We start from the raw sequence: 11,647 nt of genomic DNA, 5'->3' as shown, positions 1-11,647 counted from the left end.
CCAGCACATAAATATTGTCTCAAGTTCCTTTGATGCAAAACATAACTTTCTTTATCATTTAATGTAGTAAGTAGTTTTTCTGGAGATTTACCTTTTATATTAAATGACTGTTAGTAATCACTTAACCATTCTTTTCTTATACTTTCTTTATCAGGGGCATAAGGTCGGTCTTTATGTTTGTGATGAAGTTCTTCTGGATATTTTAAATCAACCTCAAAATAATATCCAACTTCAGCTTCATCCAATTCTTTTTGAGAGGAGATAACAATGTCAAGTAAAACTTTTTCACAATGTTTTTCTTTAACCCATTTAAGTTTTCCATAAGGTAAAGATTGAGACATAGCCCACCCATACAAATTGTTAGCATCATAATACATCAGGTAAGAGTTGTCTTCATTCTTATTATAATCAGGAAGAGATTTGTTATTTGTTTTAGCATATCTCTTGGAACATACTTGACATATTCCTCCTCTTTTAGCCTTCTCTATCATTAAAAGCATATCTATATCACTGATTAATTCCAAATTCTGTTTTGTCATTTTTAACATAACACTCCAAGCCAAACCCGGGGCTGTGTAATAGTGAACGGGGTCGAATCCATAACAATTTTTATTATGACAGACTGTTGTAAAAGTTTCAAACACATCAGCCAATAACAATACATCACTTTTAAGATACAAATCATGATATTCTCCAAGATTCTTAATATTAATCTTCTCCCAAACCTTTTTAGCTTGTGTATAATCTCTATCGGAAATATGCATTTTATTCAACTTGCCAAAGAAACTTTCCCTTGAAGGGAGTTGTGTTTCTTTAAACTTTTCAAATGAATCCATATAGTCATACGGATATATTGTTACGGATCTGGCAGCCATGAGCACACAACAGACAGGTCCCCGTAGCTCAGTTATTTTGTTAATTATATGTGTATAGTTTGAATCCATCCCCTGTGTCTAATGAGTGATTAAATATTCGTGCGCTGCGGAGTTATTTTGATAGTCAGGGTTTTCTTTTACATTTTCTACAACAACACTTGGCGTCTCTCTCGACCAATCAGAGAGATGTGAGCGAGTTTGCAGTCTTTCGGCCATTGGGGGTGCCAACGCAGGACAATATTACTCATCTTCCTGTTTGAGGGGCGGTCCTCCATGTCGCCCACCATGCCCCCCGGTCCAATCAGCGGACTTGGTGCCCCTTTTGGCCAATCACAGGGGAAACGAGTGGAACACGTGCCAAAACCGTCCAGTAAGGGGGGGGGGTGGGTTACGAGAGGGAGTCCCCTCCCCCCTGGATGGGCAGTGAATAATTAATCGGCGCGATCTGATTAGGCAGCAATTGGGGTTTGCCGGCCGGGTCGTCTCGGATCGCCTCGCCTTGCCCGCTGGCGCTCACTGCCTTGTCCTCCATCGCGCTGGTTGGCGTCCGTCCTTCATCCTCCGTCCCTGGTACTTGGAGTGGCATCGTGATTGCGGGTTCAAGTCCCACCGATCCAGAACATCGAAGACCACACGAGGTGGACAGGTCAAAGATAGCTCTGGTCTCCAGCTCACCTTTCTCTGAGCTGGAAGCCTTCAATAAAGACCCGACGGGGTCCATTTCTGTGTGTGTGTGTGTGTGTGTGTGTGTGTGTGTGTGTGTGTGTGTGTGTGTGTGTGTGTGTGTGTGTGTCCGTGGGCCCCGTCGATAAGTAGAATTGTTAAGTGCTTTTTGCTGTAAATTATTTGCATTGCTTAGTCGGATAACTCTTCCCTTACGTGCTCCCCTCATCCCCCGACTATTGTAAATAAATTCCCCTCTTGTTGAATGTCCCAGTTCGTCCTTGTCCTATATATCATTGGTTTGCCGCGCTGCGAACGGGAAATAGGAGGCCTCATTGCTGCCGTCATCGTGCAATTGGCCCGGCAGGATTCTGGTACTCTCCGCTCGGGGTACAACTCGGATCCGGCTCGGTAACGGCCCGGATCGCGCAGATCCTGCCCAGGGTGAATTTCCCCTGTAGTTTGAACGACATGGGTATTTATGTATATTGAAATTGGCAATTGACCCTATCCCACGTGGTCGACCTATTGGCGATCTTCAGTCTGACAAGGGACCAGTGACCTTTCGAATTTATCTGAAAGGTACGACCTAAATTCCGGGTGGAGCCGACTCTACTGCTCCATCTAGCGGTCGTGCTCACCACCGAGACCCGACCCCACAACAATATTCCATTTTGTGATAAGGGACAAATCTCTTCTTGATCTGAGAAATGTGATTTAAGATTCGGTAACTTTTTAATATTTGATGCTAAGTTAGATAATGGACTTGCCATAAACTTGTATGTGTCAAGAAATCTGATATGGGTTATGGGGGATGTATGAATTGTTTTTGTGAATGAGATGTATTTTTCATCTGTGATGGGAATGGCAGAAATATCTCCTGATGTCTTTGAAAGTTCATTTATAAATAGATGTGTCATAGTGAGGGTTGTTGTGAAGAAAGACAGGAATAAAGTTTGGGGGCTTGCAATTAAGTTTACAACGGGAATGAGCTGGACCTCTATATTTACCAGTAAGATGACAGTGATCCCTAACTTGACCTCTCCCTCAATTTTCTCCTCACATATATGGCAGACACTGTTCTTTCTAAATTCCTTTTCTCTCCCTTTGTAATAACATTGGTTTATAGGTTTTAACCATTATTTCTCTTAGTCTGATACAGTCTTTTTCCAATCGTCTTACAAACTCCTCTGAGGCATCTTCTCCTCTATAAGGTTCTAACTTGTATTCATCACCAACAGATGATTTGATATAATAACAGAAACCACAAGGAGTATGTTTTTGATATCTACTTGTGTATGATTTATTTGGATTTGGAGAAACAGTATCTATCTTTTCAAGGATACTTTCAAAATAAGCATATATCACAAACGGATGTTTTATAGATTTGTTAAAATCTTTGAATGATATGTTTGAACCTGGTTTTGGTAAATTGATTATGGTTGATTTCTGATTACTACAATATTTCGAATGTTGATTTAATCGTTCTTTTGTGTGGAAGGAGTTGAGACATCTCTTACAAGGATACGTTTTACATTTTCTCTTGTATAGTTGTGATTTGTTTAATCTTGATAAATTTTTGATGAAAGCATTGATTTTTCCTTTGAAGTAAAGTAGAGAAGGTCAATGTGTGTTTCATCATTTTTATAGTTGTTTGAAATATTTAATATCTGAACTTTGTTTGTATCCGTTAATCCATATGCATTAATAGATAGATTATTGATTTTCTCAAATTTCGGAATATCTCTCAATGACATTGGAAGCTTTAAATCTTAAACATTTAATGTATTCTCATATTTCTTATAATGCTCAACTCTTTCAGGATTTCATTGTGGAGGATGTAAGTGAGCAAGAACCAACCATCGAAAACATTTATTATCTTTGTTTTGAATATTAACAACCACTTTCTTAAGTTTTATCTCTTTTTGGTAAATCAATATAAGAAGTTTGAAGAGGATCTGATTTTAATTTGTGTATATCTAAAAAGATTATTTTTGTAATAGCAAATCCACTACCTACTACAGTGTTATCAACATCTTGTTCTTGTCTCTGGAGTTCATCGTAAACATCACATCTTACAAAATCTTGAAATGATGAGATAAAGTGAGGGTTTGTCCTCATATAGGGAGTAGTTTCATCACCTTCTCTTAACATATTCAATTTTACTCCCATATAAAACTTAAAAGTTTTCATTTCACTTAATGAGTTTTTAATTATCGTTTCAATACTTTGTTTAACCATATCAAGAGCTTCAATGATTGAAGATGGTCCAGGGTCTTGAAAGCGAAACAATCTTATTTTTATATGTCCTTTAAATGCCGCATCAGTGTTTTCAATGGAGAATTTAGTGGCACCTTCCCATTTTTCATTGTTCTTGTGTTTGCGTGATTGAAGGTGTTTATTATAATTTTCTTTAAGAATATCATTATCACATCTATCACAATGTTTTGTTTCTTGGTCAAGTGGAGATATTTGTTTGAAAAGATTGAATGTGTGTTTGGTTTGAAGGTGTTTTTTTATAACATTTATATTCGTGATTACAAACATCGCAGTACGTTGTATTCACCATATTTATATAACAAAACTTTGCTTAAAATAAAATTTTCTTGATGAAAATTTTGTTTAATTTATAGGTTAATCTGTGCTTAAAACCATTTTATCCTCCAACTTTTTTCACTTAATAAATACAATGTATCAAGACACAAAAGACAAGTTTCAATAAATCTCTTCATTTGTAAAAGATACTGAGAAATATGTCGAGGTTATAAAATTGAATAAAGACAAATATTACAATTATTGGATAAAAACAATTATGGTGAATAATATCAGTTCTTCAATTTCCTTCAGTGGAAGGGCTTTTAGTATATCTGGAAGAACATCCATGAAAGTAGCTCTAACAAAAGTTTCTCCTCTCCTTCTGTAATATGCAAGGAGAAATTTGTATTTTTTTCAACAACCCTAAAGATGTAAATCCTGATGAAATAAAGGATGTTAATGTATCAGGTGAAATGACATTTTATTCAATAGTCGTTAAGGACCATTTTAAAATTACATTTAATATAAAAAATGTAGTAGTTCAATCTGTTAATGAAAAAAAGTCAGACAGATCCAGAGACAAACATCACCTGGACACGTCTGGAGCCAAAAACCACTTGGACACGTCCAGAGAAAAGCTCCCATCCGAACATGTCCAGAGACAAACCCTGCACAGACGTAACCCCCATCCAGATATGTTCAGGAGAGAGAGAGAGAGAGAGAGAGAGAGAGAGAGAGAGAGAGAGAGAGAGAGAGAGAGAGAGAGAGAGAGAGAGAGAGAGAGAGAGAGAGAGAGGTGTGGGAGGAGGGTGATACACTGTATTGGGAGGGGGTAGAGCATGAGAGAGAGATAGAGAGAAAGAGAGAAAGAAAGAGAGAGAGAAAGAGAGAGAAAGAGAAAGAGAGAGAAAGAGAAAGAGAGAGAAAGAAAGAGAAAGAAAGAGAAAGAAAGAGAAAGAAATATGCTTTATGAACAACACACACACACACACACACACACACACACACACACACACACACACACACACACACACACACACACACACACACACTCGGCTGATATCGGCAACAAGCCAAAAACCATGAGTAGCTTTCACAGAAAAACAACGTTGCATTTAAATACTTTTCAGGGATGTGTACACAAATATTATTCTTTATAAACAGCTGCGTATGGTGGGTGGAAAAAAAACTTTGGCTCGGTAACTTAGAAAACACGTTAATATGGCAAACTGCTCGGAAATTGGGTGTTATTTCACAACTCGCTCAGAATGAGGGAGCATGAAACACTCGGTCAGGGTGACAGAGCACGAACTACTCGGTCAGGGTGACAGACAATGAACCACTCGGTCAGGGTGACAGAGCACGAACCACTCGGTCAGGGTGACAGAGCACGAACCACTCGGTCAGGGTGAGAGAGCACGAACCACTCGGTCAGGGTGACAGAACACGAACCACTCGGTCAGGGTGACAGAGCACGAACCACTCGGTCAGGGTGACAGAGCACGAACCACTCGGTCAGGGTGATGGAGCACGAACCACTCTGTCAGAGTGACGGAGCACGTACCACTCGTTCAGGGCGATGGAGTATGAACCACTCGCTCAGGGTGACAGAGCACGAACCACTCAGTCAGGGCGACAGAGCACGAACCACTCGCTCAGGGCGATGGAGCACGAACTACTCAGTCAGGATGACAGAGAACGAACCACTCGGTCAGGGTGACAGAGCACGGACCACTCTGTCAGGGTGACGGAGCATGTACCACTCGTTCAGGGCGATGGAGTATGAACCAATCGCTCAGGGTGACAGAGCACGAACCACTCTGTCAGTGTGACGGAGCACGAACCACTCACTCATAGCGACAGAGCACGAACCACTCACTCAGGGTGACGGAGCACGTACTACTCGTTCAAGGCGATGGAGTATGAACCACTCGCTCAGGGTGACAGAGCACAAACCACTCGGTCAGGGTGACAGAACACGAACCACTCGGTCAGGGTGACAGAACACGAACCACTCGCTCAGGGTGACAGAGCACGAACCACTCGGTCAGGGTGAGAGAGCACAAACCACTCGGTCAGGGTGACAGAACACGAACCACTCGGTCAGGGTGACAGAGCACGAACCACTCGGTCAGGGTGACAGAGCACGAACCACTCGGTCAGGGTGATGGAGCACGAACCACTCTGTCAGAGTGACGGAGCACGTACCACTCGTTCAGGGCGATGGAGTATGAACCACTCGCTCAGGGTGACAGAGCATGAACCACTCAGTCAGGGCGACAGAGCACGAACCACTCGCTCAGGGCGATGGAGCACGAACTACTCAGTCAGGATGACAGAGAACGAACCACTCGGTCAGGGTGACAGAGCACGGACCACTCTGTCAGGGTGACGGAGCACGTACCACTCGTTCAGGGCGATGGAGTATGAACCAATCGCTCAGGGTGACAGAGCACGAATCACTCTGTCAGTGTGACGGAGCACGAACCACTCACTCATAGCGACAGAGCACGAACCACTCACTCAGGGTGACGGAGCACGTACTACTCGTTCAAGGCGATGGAGTATGAACCACTCGCTCAGGGTGACAGAGCACAAACCACTCGGTCAGGGTGACAGAACACGAACCACTCGGTCAGGGTGACAGAACACGAACCACTCGGTCAGGGTGACAGAGCACGAACCACTCGGTCAGGGTGAGAGAGCACGAACCACTCGGTCAGGGTGACAGAACACGAACCACTCGGTCAGGGTGACAGAGCACGAACCACTCGGTCAGGGTGACAGAGCACGAACCACTCGGTCAGGGTGACAGAGCACGAACCACTCGGTCAGGGTGACAGAGCACGAACCACTCAGTCAGGGTGACAGAGCACAAACCACTCGCTCAGGGCGATGGAGCACGAACCACTCAATTTTTTTTGTTCACTCAATATAATTGTCAGAACCGTTGAAAAAGATAAGTTTAATGCTTTGGAAGGTACACATTTTCTTGTGTATGTTTGGAGGAGGGAACATCGCCTTGCTTGCTTAAACCATATAGGCATAACACTCGTTATTTCCTTAAATTATCAGATTTCACTCCAGATTTCGACACTTATTCAGTCAGGATGATATCAGATCCTCAAAACCGAAATAATATTTTGAAGATATATATTCAATTAGTCCATGAGAGTGGATTATGGAAAATCGTATCAAATAATGCATGAAATCGCTCCACGCTCCGAATATGAAAATATTATAGTAACAAAAGTGATGTACCCAGCGATTCGTAGCAATGATGAACAGGCTTTCGATAATATGAGTGAGGAAACTAAAAAAAACCTTTATCGTTAATAAATCGTTGCTGCCTGTTCCAAGTCAAGGCATGGTTGAGTAGGCCAAAAAACATGGCGGCTTCAGACCCCATCGAGGTTAACTGGGAAACACCTTCAGACCCCATAGTGTCATGGCCAAGGATTGCCTGATGAAGGATATAATTAAATAAGCCGTGAATTATCTTCAAAAGGGATGTTTTAATTAACCCAAACACCAAATTTTCACTCTTGCACTTCCTTGGAGTTTTTTTTAATATACATGCAAAGTTTCAGGCTGCTAGGTTTCATGGTTTTGGAGTTATGGAAGACACACACACACACACACACACACACACACACACACACACACACACACACACACACACACACACACACACTGACATTTATTAGCATAGATTGCATAAGCAGGTAATTTGGATGATGGTACTCTGCCTGAAGGCAAATCAGTGAACCTGAAGCAGTTTTGTGGCAAGGGTTATAACGGATGGTTTACCATTGCTTTCCCAGCAAGTAGTTCAGGCAGGAATCTGTAACTTGTTCAGGGTTCCGGCAATAGCTCACCTATTCTTCACGAAGGACATCATGGGATCTTTCACATCCACCAACTGATATCGGCAGACGGAACTCCTAGTTTAACGTCCATCCAAGGGATGGCACACATGACCCATTGATGAAACACCAGGATGGCAGCTTGTAGCTGGGTCGGGATTCCAACCCAGGCTAGACAACTTAAAGGTGACTGTATGTTTCTCTTCGGCTTTCCTACAAGCCTCATAAAAGTAAAGGCTGTGTAAATACATAAATGATTCAAAGGTGTGTGTTTGTTGTGGTGATGGTAAAGTGTATATAAATTATTTTATTTACTTGTATGTAGCCTATGGTTGCTTGGTTGCATCATATTCTGGGGGCATGGCTGTGCCGCTGATGCAATGCCCCCTATTACCAGGAAGATGGTATTTTTTTTGTCAACCTCAGAAGGATGACAGGCTGAGTCAACCCCACCCGGTGTTAATTCAACAGAAAAAAAACAGGAGCTTCAACTCAAGACCCTTGAATCTTAAACCAGCCACCTTAACTGTTAAGCCAACACCAGGCTTATTGTATAGAAATAAATGAAGAGATGCATTTGAAGTTGACCACCCACTTTCATTGTGGGATGAAGAGGACATCTGAATGACTAGTTGAATATTGCTCATGCCGAGCCAGCGGCCCATTTCAAATGCCTTTACGCATAGTCCATCAACATCCCATTCCCAAATCTACATGACATTGCATCAAAGCAGAGGATGGTCAGTCGGTGAACTTAAAAAAATAAATTATCTTGATCATTGTATGCGACCCATTTCCAGCGTGACCCATAACGACATCATGGATATTTCAATGCCAATTATCAGCTTTGTGAGCATTGTGTAGCATTTCAAAAACCAATATGAAACGTTCTTTACGCCGTTGGCTCCATGAGAACTGTAAGTCTTAATCAAGACTTTTTAACCACAAACAAGTAGTGACTTTAGCGATAATGCACCATTCCAGACAGCCAGCTGCATGTGATAGCATAGCAAAATATGTGTTAAAACTGCTGCTGTCAGTTCAACGTCAGATCAATATTCATTAACAGGGCTTTCAGGGCAGCATAAGGTGATAACCAGTCATTAAGCATTCTTCAACTCGAAATCCATCTGCCGGCTTCGAGGGAAAAATAAAGAGTGTTATCAGATAGGGCAGCACGTACGTTGTTTGAATACGATGGATGAAAATGGTGGCGGACAGCTTCTCTGGGATAATTCCTCACTCTGTATGCTCAGGGTGATGCTGGCAAGGAGGTGAGCTGAAAACGTCATAACACTTCAATTGATCCTGTACACATATAGGAGTGCAAACGTAAATTCACAGTTTCTACAACCAAGTAAAACTTGCGATCCAAATCGAAACCCTCGGCTTACCCATTATCAAGAGCACCGTGTTATACATAACCTCCTTTGGTGCGTAATGTGCGGCCAGGTATGTGACAGCACCTGCGCGTTTGCGACATTTTGAGAGCGGGAGATCTCTCGCATCTCCCTAGATCCTGGTGAAGACATGTTGCAAGTATGCATTTGATAGTTTCTGCCGCATCGCTGAACCAGATGTAATGTTTGATCTCCAGACACATGGACTGTCCGCCAGTCTGCTTGCATTAAGATCCTGACTCCTGAGCGTGCAGCACAGCCTGCGAGGTGCGGAGTCAGCATGACATACCAGAGGCAGTTGTGATGTAGGATGAGGGAACTTCACATTCTTCACGGGCAATTGGGAGAGTTTTCTTCATCGCAGGTACGAGTGCAGCCCTTTGAGACTAACCTGTCTCTTCAACAATTGAATAACGGGACCCAATTGTTTAATATGTGTGTGTGTGTGTGTGTGTGTGTTCCTGAAAGGTATTTGTGCCTACTCATGAAAGCTGACATATTCTATTCATCCAGGTCTACTTCACTCCCACAAAAGGAACCACATCTCATGATTGACCCTGGTGGATCTACAGCTTCTCACCTGTCCCAGGATGACTAGTTGGATTCCACTTGAACCCTCCAGTATGCAATGCTCTCTATTTTAGCCACAACTGGGTTGTCCGCCTACCTGGGGGCTCATGTTTTGGGTGCTCTCCGTCCGTCTACCTGTCCGGAGCCTCGGCTCAAAAATGAATGGACACCTTTCTTTCATAGTCTGCACACACGGCCTGGGCAGGAGGCTCGCCAAATTATTTTGGGGTCACAGCCAAAAGTCGTGGGACAAACTTTCTTTCGTCAATTAAAATAATTTAAACATCTATTTTTTGTCGGAGAGAATAATACAGAATAGTATATGCTTTCAGGAACCATTATTTATTTATATACATCCTCCCATCTTCACTAGCAACATGCAGCATCAAATTATTTATTTATCACCGCAACCGAAGTACCACTTTGAATTATTTATTTATTTTTACATGCTTGACCCTCACCATGACCGACATACCACCTGAAATTATTTATATATTTGTACAGCTTTTGCTGTAGAGTGTTAGAGTGTTATGTTATGACTGTAGAGTGTTATGTTATGACTGTAGAGTGTTCTGGGAGATTTGATTAATTTTAGTATTTATACATCCCTTTATTTATTTCGTTCTTTCAATATAAAATCTACACTTCCCAATTTTTTTTCGGGGGGATGCGATTGCGGTCTGCATCCTCGATGAGGACATCCATCTTTGTTCTCCAAGCAATGTTCCACAGTGGCACTGAAAGCTGACACACCAACAACAGCATGTTTCGGTAACAGTTCAGTTTGTTCACCCCGACCCAGCCAGAGTTATTTAACTCACTGCGTGTCCCTTCTCACCCAAGGCATGATCTCTGGTTCTGCATCGACCCCGTTCTGCGCTGAAAACTGACATGCTGCTATTGTAACCATCAACAGCATGATAACTCAGTGGGAACGAAGACATGTCACCCACCAACAAGTGCGGGGCTCTCGTCTTCGAGATCCATGAGAAACAGCTTTGTCTGGTTTTATTTGTTGAATAATCCTAAACTCATGGAACGGCTTAAGTGCGGAGTATCAAGTGTTGCGAAAGGTGGCAGGATTTCAAATTGCTACAAATGACCGTCTTTATTGAGCTTTTTGTGGATTTATGTCTCCTTCTTTCTGCAGGTTACCGAGTTGTATAAGGTGCAACCCTTTATGATTAAACAATGCTGACTTAAAGAGCGCTTCAGCAAACTAGTTATGTCGGCAATCAAAAAGCACCATAAATATGGATACTCTGTATCTACGGACTTTCAGAGCACCACAACCATGGTTGTACTATTGAATGCATCTCATGAGACAACTACCTGTACATAAAAGTCAACCACCTTTTACTGACTTCATTCTAATTAACCACCATAGGCCCGTTTAACTGGTGGCAGCTCATGTAAAGTGATGACTTTTTACTTGCATCATGGTTGAAAAATAGCCATTTTCCTTTGCACTTAAACATTACAACAACCAACATCCTTTTATACCAGAATGGAGGCAAGCGTCACTTGCAAGTCTCAACGAATGACGCTCCAAACTTCTGTCTCGGTTTCTATGTCATGTAATGATAGAAAGGGAATCTGATAGAGATATTTGAGATCATGCAGGGTACAGTGGGAATAAGTGGGGAAATGCTTTTTCAGCAGAATGGAGAGTGATTGGACCAGGGTAGCTGAAGAGTGAAGAGGAGAGCTTTTTTGTATACATCTTCAAGGCTTGTGG

The 11,647-nt window shown here is 42.2% G+C and overlaps 1 long non-coding RNA gene across 1 annotated transcript; it reads left to right on the top strand.

The window, feature by feature from the left end:
- Nucleotides 1–9,540: 9,540 nt before the first annotated feature.
- On the top strand, nucleotides 9,541–11,146 carry LOC147012699 (uncharacterized). The gene is made up of 3 exons (XR_015051416.1): nucleotides 9,541–9,703; nucleotides 9,853–9,960; nucleotides 10,753–11,146. It is a non-coding gene; the product is annotated as an uncharacterized LOC147012699 (long non-coding RNA).
- The last annotated feature ends 501 nt before the right edge of the window (nucleotides 11,147–11,647 follow it).

Source organism: Eptatretus burgeri, chromosome 14 (assembly GCF_056783735.1).
Source record: "Eptatretus burgeri isolate ZD-2024b chromosome 14, Ebu_testis_v1, whole genome shotgun sequence".
NCBI classification, from domain to species: domain Eukaryota; kingdom Metazoa; phylum Chordata; class Myxini; order Myxiniformes; family Myxinidae; genus Eptatretus; species Eptatretus burgeri.
The sequence above is the reverse complement of the archived record's forward strand: the minus strand, read 5'-3'. Positions and strand labels throughout refer to the sequence as shown.